At 37.4% G+C, this 14,045-nt stretch overlaps 14 non-coding genes across 14 annotated transcripts; all 14 read left to right on the forward strand.

The window, feature by feature from the left end:
* Nucleotides 1-837: 837 nt before the first annotated feature.
* On the forward strand, nucleotides 838-911 carry Trnai-aau (transfer RNA isoleucine (anticodon AAU)). The gene has a single exon. It is a non-coding gene; the product is annotated as a tRNA-Ile (tRNA).
* Nucleotides 912-1,585: 674 nt separating this feature from the next.
* On the forward strand, nucleotides 1,586-1,659 carry Trnai-aau (transfer RNA isoleucine (anticodon AAU)). The gene has a single exon. It is a non-coding gene; the product is annotated as a tRNA-Ile (tRNA).
* Nucleotides 1,660-2,329: 670 nt separating this feature from the next.
* Trnai-aau (transfer RNA isoleucine (anticodon AAU)) lies at nucleotides 2,330-2,403 on the forward strand. The gene has a single exon. It is a non-coding gene; the product is annotated as a tRNA-Ile (tRNA).
* Nucleotides 2,404-3,455: 1,052 nt separating this feature from the next.
* Nucleotides 3,456-3,529, forward strand: Trnai-aau (transfer RNA isoleucine (anticodon AAU)). The gene has a single exon. It is a non-coding gene; the product is annotated as a tRNA-Ile (tRNA).
* Nucleotides 3,530-4,570: 1,041 nt separating this feature from the next.
* Nucleotides 4,571-4,644, forward strand: Trnai-aau (transfer RNA isoleucine (anticodon AAU)). The gene has a single exon. It is a non-coding gene; the product is annotated as a tRNA-Ile (tRNA).
* A 1,442-nt stretch (nucleotides 4,645-6,086) lies between these two features.
* Nucleotides 6,087-6,160, forward strand: Trnai-aau (transfer RNA isoleucine (anticodon AAU)). The gene has a single exon. It is a non-coding gene; the product is annotated as a tRNA-Ile (tRNA).
* Nucleotides 6,161-6,458: 298 nt separating this feature from the next.
* On the forward strand, nucleotides 6,459-6,532 carry Trnai-aau (transfer RNA isoleucine (anticodon AAU)). Its single transcript has one exon. It is a non-coding gene; the product is annotated as a tRNA-Ile (tRNA).
* A 669-nt stretch (nucleotides 6,533-7,201) lies between these two features.
* Nucleotides 7,202-7,275, forward strand: Trnai-aau (transfer RNA isoleucine (anticodon AAU)). The gene has a single exon. It is a non-coding gene; the product is annotated as a tRNA-Ile (tRNA).
* Nucleotides 7,276-8,717: 1,442 nt separating this feature from the next.
* Trnai-aau (transfer RNA isoleucine (anticodon AAU)) lies at nucleotides 8,718-8,791 on the forward strand. Its single transcript has one exon. It is a non-coding gene; the product is annotated as a tRNA-Ile (tRNA).
* Nucleotides 8,792-9,089: 298 nt separating this feature from the next.
* On the forward strand, nucleotides 9,090-9,163 carry Trnai-aau (transfer RNA isoleucine (anticodon AAU)). The gene has a single exon. It is a non-coding gene; the product is annotated as a tRNA-Ile (tRNA).
* A 670-nt stretch (nucleotides 9,164-9,833) lies between these two features.
* On the forward strand, nucleotides 9,834-9,907 carry Trnai-aau (transfer RNA isoleucine (anticodon AAU)). The gene has a single exon. It is a non-coding gene; the product is annotated as a tRNA-Ile (tRNA).
* A 1,052-nt stretch (nucleotides 9,908-10,959) lies between these two features.
* Nucleotides 10,960-11,033, forward strand: Trnai-aau (transfer RNA isoleucine (anticodon AAU)). The gene has a single exon. It is a non-coding gene; the product is annotated as a tRNA-Ile (tRNA).
* Nucleotides 11,034-12,074: 1,041 nt separating this feature from the next.
* Trnai-aau (transfer RNA isoleucine (anticodon AAU)) lies at nucleotides 12,075-12,148 on the forward strand. Its single transcript has one exon. It is a non-coding gene; the product is annotated as a tRNA-Ile (tRNA).
* A 1,442-nt stretch (nucleotides 12,149-13,590) lies between these two features.
* Trnai-aau (transfer RNA isoleucine (anticodon AAU)) lies at nucleotides 13,591-13,664 on the forward strand. The gene has a single exon. It is a non-coding gene; the product is annotated as a tRNA-Ile (tRNA).
* The last annotated feature ends 381 nt before the right edge of the window (nucleotides 13,665-14,045 follow it).

Consider the following 14,045-nt stretch of genomic DNA (forward strand, 5'->3'; position numbering starts at 1 on the left):
AGCTGAATACTATTGGATCGACCTTTAAGTTGGCTAACAATTCAGTCAGCTCATTTTGAAATCAAATTTTTGAACGACCACATCATGTGGTCGATTAGTTCAGTTGGTTAGAGCGTCGGTCTAATAAGTGAATGTCATGGGTTCAAGCCCCATATCGTTCAAGAGTCTAGTCGTCCCTTTTCTAATGCAAGGCGCTTTTTGCTAATCTGATCAAATGTCCCTGTTGGTCAAAGTGTCAGGCTAACGAGTTGGATATCATTAAATGAAACTCATACTATCTAAAGTGTTGGTCATTTTCTTTTGAAATCGTTTTTAAAGTTAATTTGTAATTTTGGCAGAATCGCTTAGTTGTTTGAAGTGTCAGTCGTAAAATGCGAATGTTATTGGATCGACCCAAAAACTGGCTAACGTTTCAGTCAGCTCTTTTGAACTTATTTTTTTGAACAATGACATCATGTGGCCGATTAGCTCAGTTTGTTAGAGCGTCAGTCTAATAAGCTGAATGTCATGGGTTCGAGCCCCATACTGGCCAACATTTTAGTTTTCTCTTTTCCAATTCCCATTCAAAAGGCTTTTTGCTAATTTGATCGAATTTCCCTGTTGATCAAAGTATCAATCTAGATGATCTAAATATCATTGAATGAAGCCTCATACTATCTGAGATGCTGGTCATTTTCTTTTGAAATCGTATTTAAAGTTATTTTGAAATTATGGCGGAATCGCTTAGTTGTTTGAAGTGTCAGTCGAAAAAGTTGAACAATATTGGATCGACCCCAAAACTGGCTAACGTTTCAGTCAGCTCTTTCGAACTTAAATATTTGGACAATCACATCATGTGGCCGATTAGCTCAGTTGGTTAGAGCGTCAGTCTAATAAGCTGAGTGTCATGGGTTCAAGCCCCATATCGGTCAAGAGTCTAGTCGTCCCTTTTCTAATTCAAGGCGCTTTTTGCTAATCTGATCAAATTTCTCTGTTGGTCAAAATGTCATGCAACTGAGTTGGCAATCATTGAATCAAGCCTTAGACTATTCAACGTTTGGTCATCACATTTCGAATTCGCATTTAAAGTTCTTTTGTTATTCTGGCCGAATCACCTAGTGGTTGGAAATGTCAGTCTAAAAAGCTGAATATCATTGGATCGACCCTTAAGTTGGCTAACGTTTTAGTCAGCTCATTTGAACTTATTTTTTTGGACATTCACATCATGTGGCTGATTAGCTCAGTTGGTTAGAGTGTTAGTCTAATAGGTGAATATCATGGGTTCAAGCCACATATCGGCACACAGTTTAGTCGTCTCTTTTCCAATTACTAATCAATGCGCTTTTGGCTAATCTGATCAACTTTCTCTGTTGGTCAAAGGGTCATTTTAATATGGTTGAATATCATTGACTCAAGCCCTATACTACCCAAGGATTTGGTAATCTCAATTTGAACTCGTATTCAAAGTGATTTGTTATTATTGCCGAATCGCTTCGTTGTTTGAAATGTCAGTCTAACAAGCTGAATATTATTGGATCGCCCTCAAAATTGGCTAACGTTTCAGTCAGCTCTTTTGAACTTAACTATTTGGACAATCACATCATGTGGCCGATTAGCTCAGTTGGTTAGAGCGTCAGTCTAATAAGCTGAATGTTATGGGTTCGAGCCCCGTATCGGTCAACAGTTGAGTTTTCTCTTTTCCTATTCAAGGCGCTTTTTACTAATCTGATCAAAGTTCCCTCTTGGTCAAAGTGTCAGGCTAATGAGTTGGATATCATTGAATAAAGCCTCATGCTATTTAAGATTTTGGTCATTTCATTTCGAATTTGTACTCAAAGTGCTTTTGTAATTATGGCCGAACCGCTTGGTTGTTTGAAATGTCAGTCTAAAGAGCTGAATACTATTGGATCGACCCTTAAGTTGGCTAACAATTCAGTCAGCTCATTTTGAAATCAATTTTTTGTACGACCACATCATGTGGCCGATTAGTTCAGTTGGTTAGAGCGTCGGTCTAATAAGTGAATGTCATGGGTTCCAGCCCCATATCGGTCAAGAGTCTAGTCGTCCCTTTTCTAATTCAAGGCGCTTTTTGCTAATCTGATCAAATGTCCCTGTTGGTCAAAGTGTCAGGCTAACGAGTTGGATATCATTAAATGAAACTCATACTATCTAAAGTGTTAGTCATTTTCTCTTGAAATCGTTTTTAAAGTTAATTTGTAATTTTGGCAGAATCGCTTAGTTGTTTGAAGTGTCAGTCGTAAAGTGTCGAATGTTATTGGATCGGCCCCAAAACTGGCTAACGTTTCAGTCAGCTCTTTTGAACTTATTCTTTTGAACAATGACATCATGTGGCCGATTAGCTCAGTTAGTTAGAGCGTCAGTCTAATAAGCTGAATGTCATGGGTTCGAGCCCCATATTGGCCAACATTTTAGTTTTCTCTTTCCCAATTCCTATTCAAAGGGCTTTTTACTAATTTGTTCGAATTTCCCTGTTGCTCAAAGTGTAAAGCTAGATGATTTGGATATCATTGAATAAAACCTCATACTATCTAAGATGCTTGTCATTTTCTTTTGAAATCGTTTTTAAAGTTATTTTGTAATTTTGGCAGAATCGCCTAGTTGTTTGAAGTGTCAGTCGAAAAAGCTGAATGTTATTGGATCGACCCCAAAACTGGCTAACGTTTCAGTCAGCTCTTTTGAACTTATTTTTTTGGACAATGACATCATGTAGCCGATTAGCTCAGTTGGTTAGAGCATCAGTCTAATAAGCTGAATGTCATGGGTTCGAGCCCCATATTGGACAACAGTTTAGTTGTCTCTTTTCCTATTTAAAGCGCTTTTTACTAATCTGATCAAATTTCCCTGTTCGTCAGAGTGTCATGACACTGAGTTGGCAATCATTGAATCAAGCCTTATACTATCCAATTTTGGTCATCTCATTTCGAAGTCGCATTCAAAGTTCATTTGTTATTCTGGCCGAATCACCTAGTGGTTCGAAATGTCAGTCTAAAAAGCTGAAAATCATTGGATCGACCCTTAAGTTGGCTAACGTTTTAGTCAGCTCATTTGAACTTATTTTTTTGGACATTCACATCATGTGGCCAATTAGCTCAGTTGGTTAGAGTGTTAGTCTAATAGGTGAATATCATGGGTTCAAGCCACATATCGGCACACAGTTTAGTCGTCTCTTTTCCAATTACTAATTAATGCACTTTTGGCTAATCTGATCAACTTTCTCTGTTGGTCAAAGGGTCATGTTAATATGGTTGAATATCATTGACTCAAGCCCTATACTACCCAAGGATTTGGTAATCTCAATTTGAACTTGTATTCAAAGTGATTTGTTATTATTGCCGAATCGCTTCGTTGTTTGAAATGTCAGTCTAACAAGCTGAATATTATTGGATCGCCCTCAAAATTGGCTAACGTTTCAGTCAGCTCTTTGGAACTTAAATATTTGGACAATCACATCATGTGGCCGATTAGCTCAGTTGGTTAGAGCGTCAGTCTAATAAGCTGAATGTCATGGGTTCAAGCCCCACATCGGTCAAGAGACTAGTCGTCCCTTTTCTAATTCAAGGCGCTTTTTGCTAATCTGATCAAATTTCTCTGTTGGTCAAAATGTCATGCAACTGAGTTGGCAATCATTGAATCAAGCCTTATACTATTCAACGTTTGGTCATCACATTTCGAATTCGCATTTAAAGTTCTTTTGTTATTCTGGCCGAATCACTTAGTGGTTTGAAATGTCAGTCTAAAAAGCTGAATATCATTGGATCGACCCTTAAGTTGGCTAACAATTCAGTCAGCTCATTTTGAAATCAAATATTTGGTCAACCTCATATTGGGACTGATTAGCTCAGTTGGCTAGAGCGTCAGTCTAATAAGCTGAATGTTATGGGTTCGAGCCCCGTATCGGTCAACAGTTTAGTTTTCTCTTTTCCTATTCAAGGCGCTTTTTACTAATCTGATCAAAGTTCCCTCTTGGTCAAAGTGTCAGGCTAATGAGTTGGATATCATTGAATGAAGCCTCATGCTATTTAAGATTTTGGTCATTTCATTTCGAATTTGTACTCAAAGTGCTTTTGTAATTATGGCCGAACCGCTTGGTTGTTTGAAATGTCAGTCTAAAGAGCTGAATACTATTGGATCGACCCTTAAGTTGGCTAACAATTCAGTCAGCTCATTTTGAAATCAAATTTTTGAACAACCACATCATGTGGCCGATTAGTTCAGTTGGTTAGAGCGTCGGTCTAATAAGTGAATGTCATGGGTTCAAGCCCCATATCGGTCAAGAGTCTAGTCGTCCCTTTTCTAATTCAAGGCGCTTTTTGCTAATCTGATCAAATGTCCCTGTTGGTCAAAGTGTCAGGCTAACGAGTTGGATATCATTAAATGAAACTCATACTATCTAAAGTGTTGGTCATTTTCCCTTGAAATCGTTTTTAAAGTTAATTTGTAATTTTGGCAGAATCGCTTAGTTGTTTGAAGTGTCAGTCGTAAAATGCGAATGTTATTGGATCGACCCAAAAACTGGCTAACGTTTCAGTCAGCTCTTTTGAACTTATTTCTTTGAACAATGGCATCATGTGGCCGATTAGCTCAGTTGGTTAGAGCGTCAGTCTAATAAGCTGAATGTCATGGGTTCGAGCCCCATATTGGCCAACATTTTAGTTTTCTCTTTCCCAATTCCTATTCAAAGGGCTTTATACTAATTTGTTCGAATTTCCCTGTTGCTCAAAGTGTCAAGCTAGATTATTTGGATATCATTGAATAAAACCTCATACTATCTAAGATGCTCTTCATTTTCTTTTGAAATCGTTTTTAAAGTTATTTTGTAATTTTGGCAGAATCGCTTAGTTGTTTGAAGTGTCAGTCGTAAAATGCGAATGTTATTGGATCGACCCCAAAACTGGCTAACGTTTCAGTCAGCTCTTTTGAACTTATTTTTTTTGACAATCACATCATGTGGCCGATTAGCTCAGCTGGTTAGAGCGTCATTCTAATAAACTGAATGTCATGGGTTCGAACCCCATTATGGCAAACATTTTAGTTTTCTCTTTCCCAATTCCTATTCAAAGGGCTTCTTGCTAATTTGTTCGAATTTCCCTGATGCTCAAAGTATCAAGCTAGATGATTTGGATATCATTGAATAAAACCTCATACTATCTAAGATGCTCTTCATTTTCTTTTGAAATCGTTTTTAAAGTTATTTTGTAATTTTGGCAGAATCGCTTAGTTGTTTGAAGTGTCAGTCGTAAAATGCGAATGTTATTGGATCGACCCCAAAACTGGCTAACGTTTCAGTCAGCTCTTTTGAACTTATTTTTTTGGACAATCACATCATGTGGCCGATTAGCTCAGCTGGTTGGAGCGTCAGTCTAATAAACTGAATGTCATGGGTTCGAACCCCATTATGGCAAACATTTTAGTTTTCTCTTTCCCAATTCCTATTCAAAGGGCTTTTTGCTAATTTGTTCAAATTTCCCTGATGCTCAAAGTATCAAGCTAGATGATTTGGATATCATTGAATAAAACCTCATACTATCTAAGATGCTCTTCATTTTCTTTTGAAATCGTTTTTAAAGTTATTTTGTAATTTTGGCAGAATCGCTTAGTTGTTTGAAGTGTCAGTCGTAAAATGCGAATGTTATTGGATCGACCCCAAAACTGGCTAACGTTTCAGTCAGCTCTTTTGAACTTATTTTTTTGGACAATCACATCATGTGGCCGATTAGCTCAGCTGGTTGGAGCGTCAGTCTAATAAACTGAATGTCATGGGTTCGAACCCCATTATGGCAAACATTTTAGTTTTCTCTTTCCCAATTCCTATTCAAAGGGCTTTTTGCTAATTTGTTCAAATTTCCCTGATGCTCAAAGTATCAAGCTAGATGATTTGGATATCATTGAATAAAACCTCATACTATCTAAGATGCTCTTCATTTTCTTTTGAAATCGTTTTTAAAGTTATTTTGTAGTTTTGGCAGAATCGCTTAGTTGTTTGAAGTGTCAGTCGAAAAAGCTGAATGTTATTGTATCGACCCTAAATTTGGCTAACGTTTCAGTCAGCTCTTTTGAACTTATTTTTTTAGACAATCACATCATGTGGCTGATTAGCTCAGTTGGTTAGAGCGTCAGTCTAATAAGCTGAGTGTCATGGGTTCAAGCCCCATATCGGTCAAGAGTCTAGTCGTCCCTTTTCTAATTCAAGGCGCTTTTTGCTAATCTGATCAAATTTTTCTGTTGGTCAAAGGGTCATTTTAATATGGTTGAATATCATTGACTCAAGCCCTATACTACCCAAGGATTTGGTAATCTCAATTTGAACTCGTATTCAAAGTGATTTGTTATTATTGCCGAATCGCTTCGTTGTTTGAAATGTCAGTCTAACAAGCTGAATATTATTGGATCGCCCTCAAAATTGGCTAACGTTTCAGTCAGCTCTTTTGAACTTAACTATTTGGACAATCACATCATGTGGCCGATTAGCTCAGTTGGTTAGAGCGTCAGTCTAATAAGCTGAATGTTATGGGTTCGAGCCCCGTATCGGTCAACAGTTGAGTTTTCTCTTTTCCTATTCAAGGCGCTTTTTACTAATCTGATCAAAGTTCCCTCTTGGTCAAAGTGTCAGGCTAATGAGTTGGATATCATTGAATAAAGCCTCATGCTATTTAAGATTTTGGTCATTTCATTTCGAATTTGTACTCAAAGTGCTTTTGTAATTATGGCCGAACCGCTTGGTTGTTTGAAATGTCAGTCTAAAGAGCTGAATACTATTGGATCGACCCTTAAGTTGGCTAACAATTCAGTCAGCTCATTTTGAAATCAATTTTTTGTACGACCACATCATGTGGCCGATTAGTTCAGTTGGTTAGAGCGTCGGTCTAATAAGTGAATGTCATGGGTTCCAGCCCCATATCGGTCAAGAGTCTAGTCGTCCCTTTTCTAATTCAAGGCGCTTTTTGCTAATCTGATCAAATGTCCCTGTTGGTCAAAGTGTCAGGCTAACGAGTTGGATATCATTAAATGAAACTCATACTATCTAAAGTGTTGGTCATTTTCCCTTGAAATCGTTTTTAAAGTTAATTTGTAATTTTGGCAGAATCGCTTAGTTGTTTGAAGTGTCAGTCGTAAAATGCGAATGTTATTGGATCGACCCAAAAACTGGCTAACGTTTCAGTCAGCTCTTTTGAACTTATTTCTTTGAACAATGGCATCATGTGGCCGATTAGCTCAGTTGGTTAGAGTGTCAGTCTAATAAGCTGAATGTCATGGGTTCGAGCCCCATATTGGCCAACATTTTAGTTTTCTCTTTCCCAATTCCTATTCAAAGGGCTTTATACTAATTTGTTCGAATTTCCCTGTTGCTCAAAGTGTCAAGCTAGATTATTTGGATATCATTGAATAAAACCTCATACTATCTAAGATGCTCTTCATTTTCTTTTGAAATCGTTTTTAAAGTTATTTTGTAATTTTGGCAGAATCGCTTAGTTGTTTGAAGTGTCAGTCGTAAAATGCGAATGTTATTGGATCGACCCCAAAACTGGCTAACGTTTCAGTCAGCTCTTTTGAACTTATTTTTTTGGACAATCACATCATGTGGCCGATTAGCTCAGCTGGTTAGAGCGTCATTCTAATAAACTGAATGTCATGGGTTCGAACCCCATTATGGCAAACATTTTAGTTTTCTCTTTCCCAATTCCTATTCAAAGGGCTTCTTGCTAATTTGTTCGAATTTCCCTGATGCTCAAAGTATCAAGCTAGATGATTTGGATATCATTGAATAAAACCTCATACTATCTAAGATGCTCTTCATTTTCTTTTGAAATCGTTTTTAAAGTTATTTTGTAATTTTGGCAGAATCGCTTAGTTGTTTGAAGTGTCAGTCGTAAAATGCGAATGTTATTGGATCGACCCCAAAACTGGCTAACGTTTCAGTCAGCTCTTTTGAACTTATTTTTTTGGACAATCACATCATGTGGCCGATTAGCTCAGCTGGTTGGAGCGTCAGTCTAATAAACTGAATGTCATGGGTTCGAACCCCATTATGGCAAACATTTTAGTTTTCTCTTTCCCAATTCCTATTCAAAGGGCTTTTTGCTAATTTGTTCAAATTTCCCTGATGCTCAAAGTATCAAGCTAGATGATTTGGATATCATTGAATAAAACCTCATACTATCTAAGATGCTCTTCATTTTCTTTTGAAATCGTCTTTAAAGTTGTTTTGTAATTTTGGCAGAATCGCTTAGTTGTTTGAAGTGTCAGTCGTAAAATGCGAATGTTATTGGATCGACCCCAAAACTGGCTAACGTTTCAGTCAGCTCTTTTGAACTTATTTTTTTGGACAATCACATCATGTGGCCGATTAGCTCAGCTGGTTGGAGCGTCAGTCTAATAAACTGAATGTCATGGGTTCGAACCCCATTATGGCAAACATTTTAGTTTTATCTTTCCCAATTCCTATTCAAAGGGCTTTTTGCTAATTTGTTCAAATTTCCCTGATGCTCAAAGTATCAAGCTAGATGATTTGGATATCATTGAATAAAACCTCATACTATCTAAGATGCTCTTCATTTTCTTTTGAAATCGTTTTTAAAGTTATTTTGTAGTTTTGGCAGATTCGCTTAGTTGTTTGAAGTGTCAGTCGAAAAAGCTGAATGTTATTGTATCGACCCTAAATTTGGCTAACGTTTCAGTCAGCTCTTTTGAACTTATTTTTTTGGACAATCACATCATGTGGCTGATTAGCTCAGTTGGTTAGAGCGTCAGTCTAATAAGCTGAGTGTCATGGGTTCAAGCCCCATATCGGTCAAGAGTCTAGTCGTCCCTTTTCTAATTCAAGGCGCTTTTTGCTAATCTGATCAAATTTCTCTGTTGGTCAAAGGGTCATTTTAATATGGTTGAATATCATTGACTCAAGCCCTATACTACCCAAGGATTTGGTAATCTCAATTTGAACTCGTATTCAAAGTGATTTGTTATTATTGCCGAATCGCTTCGTTGTTTGAAATGTCAGTCTAACAAGCTGAATATTATTGGATCGCCCTCAAAATTGGCTAACGTTTCAGTCAGCTCTTTTGAACTTAACTATTTGGACAATCACATCATGTGGCCGATTAGCTCAGTTGGTTAGAGCGTCAGTCTAATAAGCTGAATGTTATGGGTTCGAGCCCCGTATCGGTCAACAGTTGAGTTTGCTCTTTTCCTATTCAAGGCGCTTTTTACTAATCTGATCAAAGTTCCCTCTTGGTCAAAGTGTCAGGCTAATAAGTTGGATATCATTGAATAAAGCCTCATGCTATTTAAGATTTTGGTCATTTCATTTCGAATTTGTACTCAAAGTGCCTTTGTAATTATGGCCGAACCGCTTGGTTGTTTGAAATGTCAGTCTAAAGAGCTGAATACTATTGGATCGACCCTTAAGTTGGCTAACAATTCAGTCAGCTCATTTTGAAATCAATTTTTTGTACGACCACATCATGTGGCCGATTAGTTCAGTTGGTTAGAGCGTCGGTCTAATAAGTGAATGTCATGGGTTCCAGCCCCATATCGGTCAAGAGTCTAGTCGTCCCTTTTCTAATTCAAGGCGCTTTTTGCTAATCTGATCAAATGTCCCTGTTGGTCAAAGTGTCAGGCTAACGAGTTGGATATCATTAAATGAAACTCATACTATCTAAAGTGTTAGTCATTTTCTCTTGAAATCGTTTTTAAAGTTAATTTGTAATTTTGGCAGAATCGCTTAGTTGTTTGAAGTGTCAGTCGTAAAGTGTCGAATGTTATTGGATCGGCCCCAAAACTGGCTAACGTTTCAGTCAGCTCTTTTGAACTTATTCTTTTGAACAATGACATCATGTGGCCGATTAGCTCAGTTAGTTAGAGCGTCAGTCTAATAAGCTGAATGTCATGGGTTCGAGCCCCATATTGGCCAACATTTTAGTTTTCTCTTTCCCAATTCCTATTCAAAGGGCTTTTTACTAATTTGTTCGAATTTCCCTGTTGCTCAAAGTGTAAAGCTAGATGATTTGGATATCATTGAATAAAACCTCATACTATCTAAGATGCTTGTCATTTTCTTTTGAAATCGTTTTTAAAGTTATTTTGTAATTTTGGCAGAATCGCCTAGTTGTTTGAAGTGTCAGTCGAAAAAGCTGAATGTTATTGGATCGACCCCAAAACTGGCTAACGTTTCAGTCAGCTCTTTTGAACTTATTTTTTTGGACAATGACATCATGTAGCCGATTAGCTCAGTTGGTTAGAGCATCAGTCTAATAAGCTGAATGTCATGGGTTCGAGCCCCATATTGGACAACAGTTTAGTTGTCTCTTTTCCTATTTAAAGCGCTTTTTACTAATCTGATCAAATTTCCCTGTTCGTCAGAGTGTCATGACACTGAGTTGGCAATCATTGAATCAAGCCTTATACTATCCAATTTTGGTCATCTCATTTCGAAGTCGCATTCAAAGTTCTTTTGTTATTCTGGCCGAATCACCTAGTGGTTCGAAATGTCAGTCTAAAAAGCTGAAAATCATTGGATCGACCCTTAAGTTGGCTAACGTTTTAGTCAGCTCATTTGAACTTATTTTTTTGGACATTCACATCATGTGGCCAATTAGCTCAGTTGGTTAGAGTGTTAGTCTAATAGGTGAATATCATGGGTTCAAGCCACATATCGGCACACAGTTTAGTCGTCTCTTTTCCAATTACTAATTAATGCGCTTTTGGCTAATCTGATCAACTTTCTCTGTTGGTCAAAGGGTCATGTTAATATGGTTGAATATCATTGACTCAAGCCCTATACTACCCAAGGATTTGGTAATCTCAATTTGAACTTGTATTCAAAGTGATTTGTTATTATTGCCGAATCGCTTCGTTGTTTGAAATGTCAGTCTAACAAGCTGAATATTATTGGATCGCCCTCAAAATTGGCTAACGTTTCAGTCAGCTCTTTGGAACTTAAATATTTGGACAATCACATCATGTGGCCGATTAGCTCAGTTGGTTAGAGCGTCAGTCTAATAAGCTGAATGTCATGGGTTCAAGCCCCACATCGGTCAAGAGACTAGTCGTCCCTTTTCTAATTTAAGGCGCTTTTTGCTAATCTGATCAAATTTCTCTGTTGGTCAAAATGTCATGCAACTGAGTTGGCAATCATTGAATCAAGCCTTATACTATTCAACGTTTGGTCATCACATTTCGAATTCGCATTTAAAGTTCTTTTGTTATTCTGGCCGAATCACTTAGTGGTTTGAAATGTCAGTCTAAAAAGCTGAATATCATTGGATCGACCCTTAAGTTGGCTAACAATTCAGTCAGCTCATTTTGAAATCAAATATTTGGTCAACCTCATATTGGGACTGATTAGCTCAGTTGGCTAGAGCGTCAGTCTAATAAGCTGAATGTTATGGGTTCGAGCCCCGTATTGGTCAACAGTTTAGTTTTCTCTTTTCCTATTCAAGGCGCTTTTTACTAATCTGATCAAAGTTCCCTCTTGGTCAAAGTGTCAGGCTAATGAGTTGGATATCATTGAATGAAGCCTCATGCTATTTAAGATTTTGGTCATTTCATTTCGAATTTGTACTCAAAGTGCTTTTGTAATTATGGCCGAACCGCTTGGTTGTTTGAAATGTCAGTCTAAAGAGCTGAATACTATTGGATCGACCCTTAAGTTGGCTAACAATTCAGTCAGCTCATTTTGAAATCAAATTTTTGAACAACCACATCATGTGGCCGATTAGTTCAGTTGGTTAGAGCGTCGGTCTAATAAGTGAATGTCATGGGTTCAAGCCCCATATCGGTCAAGAGTCTAGTCGTCCCTTTTCTAATTCAAGGCGCTTTTTGCTAATCTGATCAAATGTCCCTGTTGGTCAAAGTGTCAGGCTAACGAGTTGGATATCATTAAATGAAACTCATACTATCTAAAGTGTTGGTCATTTTCCCTTGAAATCGTTTTTAAAGTTAATTTGTAATTTTGGCAGAATCGCTTAGTTGTTTGAAGTGTCAGTCGTAAAATGCGAATGTTATTGGATCGACCCAAAAACTGGCTAACGTTTCAGTCAGCTCTTTTGAACTTATTTCTTTGAACAATGGCATCATGTGGCCGATTAGCTCAGTTGGTTAGAGCGTCAGTCTAATAAGCTGAATGTCATGGGTTCGAGCCCCATATTGGCCAACATTTTAGTTTTCTCTTTCCCAATTCCTATTCAAAGGGCTTTATACTAATTTGTTCGAATTTCCCTGTTGCTCAAAGTGTCAAGCTAGATTATTTGGATATCATTGAATAAAACCTCATACTATCTAAGATGCTCTTCATTTTCTTTTGAAATCGTTTTTAAAGTTATTTTGTAATTTTGGCAGAATCGCTTAGTTGTTTGAAGTGTCAGTCGTAAAATGCGAATGTTATTGGATCGACCCCAAAACTGGCTAACGTTTCAGTCAGCTCTTTTGAACTTATTTTTTTGGACAATCACATCATGTGGCCGATTAGCTCAGCTGGTTAGAGCGTCATTCTAATAAACTGAATGTCATGGGTTCGAACCCCATTATGGCAAACATTTTAGTTTTCTCTTTCCCAATTCCTATTCAAAGGGCTTCTTGCTAATTTGTTCGAATTTCCCTGATACTCAAAGTATCAAGCTAGATGATTTGGATATCATTGAATAAAACCTCATACTATCTAAGATGCTCTTCATTTTCTTTTGAAATCGTTTTTAAAGTTATTTTGTAATTTTGGCAGAATCGCTTAGTTGTTTGAAGTGTCAGTCGTAAAATGCGAATGTTATTGGATCGACCCCAAAACTGGCTAACGTTTCAGTCAGCTCTTTTGAACTTATTTTTTTGGACAATCACATCATGTGGCCGATTAGCTCAGCTGGTTGGAGCGTCAGTCTAATAAACTGAATGTCATGGGTTCGAACCCCATTATGGCAAACATTTTAGTTTTCTCTTTCCCAATTCCTATTCAAAGCGCTTTTTGCTAATTTGTTCAAATTTCCCTGATGCTCAAAGTATCAAGCTAGAAGATTTGGATATCATTGAATAAAACCTCATACTATCTAAGATGCTCTTCATTTTCTTTTGAAATCGTTTTTAAAGTTATTTTGTAATTTTGGCAGAATCGCTTAGTTGTTTGAAGTGTCAGTCGTAAAATGCGAATGTTATTGGATCGACCCCAAAACTGGCTAACGTTTCAGTCAGCTCTTTTGAACTTATTTTTTTGGACAATCACATCATGTGGCCGATTAGCTCAGCTGGTTGGAGCGTCAGTCTAATAAACTGAATGTCATGGGTTCGAACCCCATTATGGTAAACATTTTAGTTTTCTCTTTCCCAATTCCTATTCAAAGGGCTTTTTGCTAATTTGTTCAAATTTCCCTGATGCTCAAAGTATCAAGCTAGATGATTTGGATATCATTGAATAAAACCTCATACTATCTAAGATGCTCTTCATTTTCTTTTGAAATCGTTTTTAAAGTTATTTTGTAGTTTTGGCAGAATCGCTTAGTTGTTTGAAGTGTCAGTCGAAAAAGCTGAATGTTGTTGGATCGACCCCAAAACTGGCTAACGTTTCAGTCAGCTCTTTTGAACTTAATTTTTTGGACAATCACATCATGTGGCCGATTAGCTCAGTTGGTTAGAGCGCCAGTCTAATAAGCTGAATGTTATGGGTTCGAGCCCCATATTGGTCAACATTTTAGTTTTCTCTTTTCCAATTCCTATTCAAAAGGCTTTTTGCTAATTTGTTCGAATTTCTATGTTGCTCAAAGTGTAAAGCTAGATGATTTGAATATTATTGAATGAAGTCTCATACTATCTAAGATGCTGGTCATTTTCTTTTGAAATCGTATTTAAAGTTATTTTGTAATTATGGCAGAATCGCTTAGTTGTTTGAAGTGTCAGTCGAAAAAGCTGAATGTTATTGGAACGACGCCAAAATTGGCTAACGTTTCAGTTAGCTCTTTCGAACTTAAACATTTGGACAATCACATCATGTGGCCGATTAGCAGAGTCAGTCTAATAAGCTGAATGTCATGGGTTCGAGCCCCATATTGGCCAACAGTTTAGTTGTC

This window comes from Watersipora subatra, chromosome 10 (assembly GCF_963576615.1).
Source record: "Watersipora subatra chromosome 10, tzWatSuba1.1, whole genome shotgun sequence".
NCBI classification, from domain to species: Eukaryota; Metazoa; Bryozoa; class Gymnolaemata; order Cheilostomatida; family Watersiporidae; genus Watersipora; species Watersipora subatra.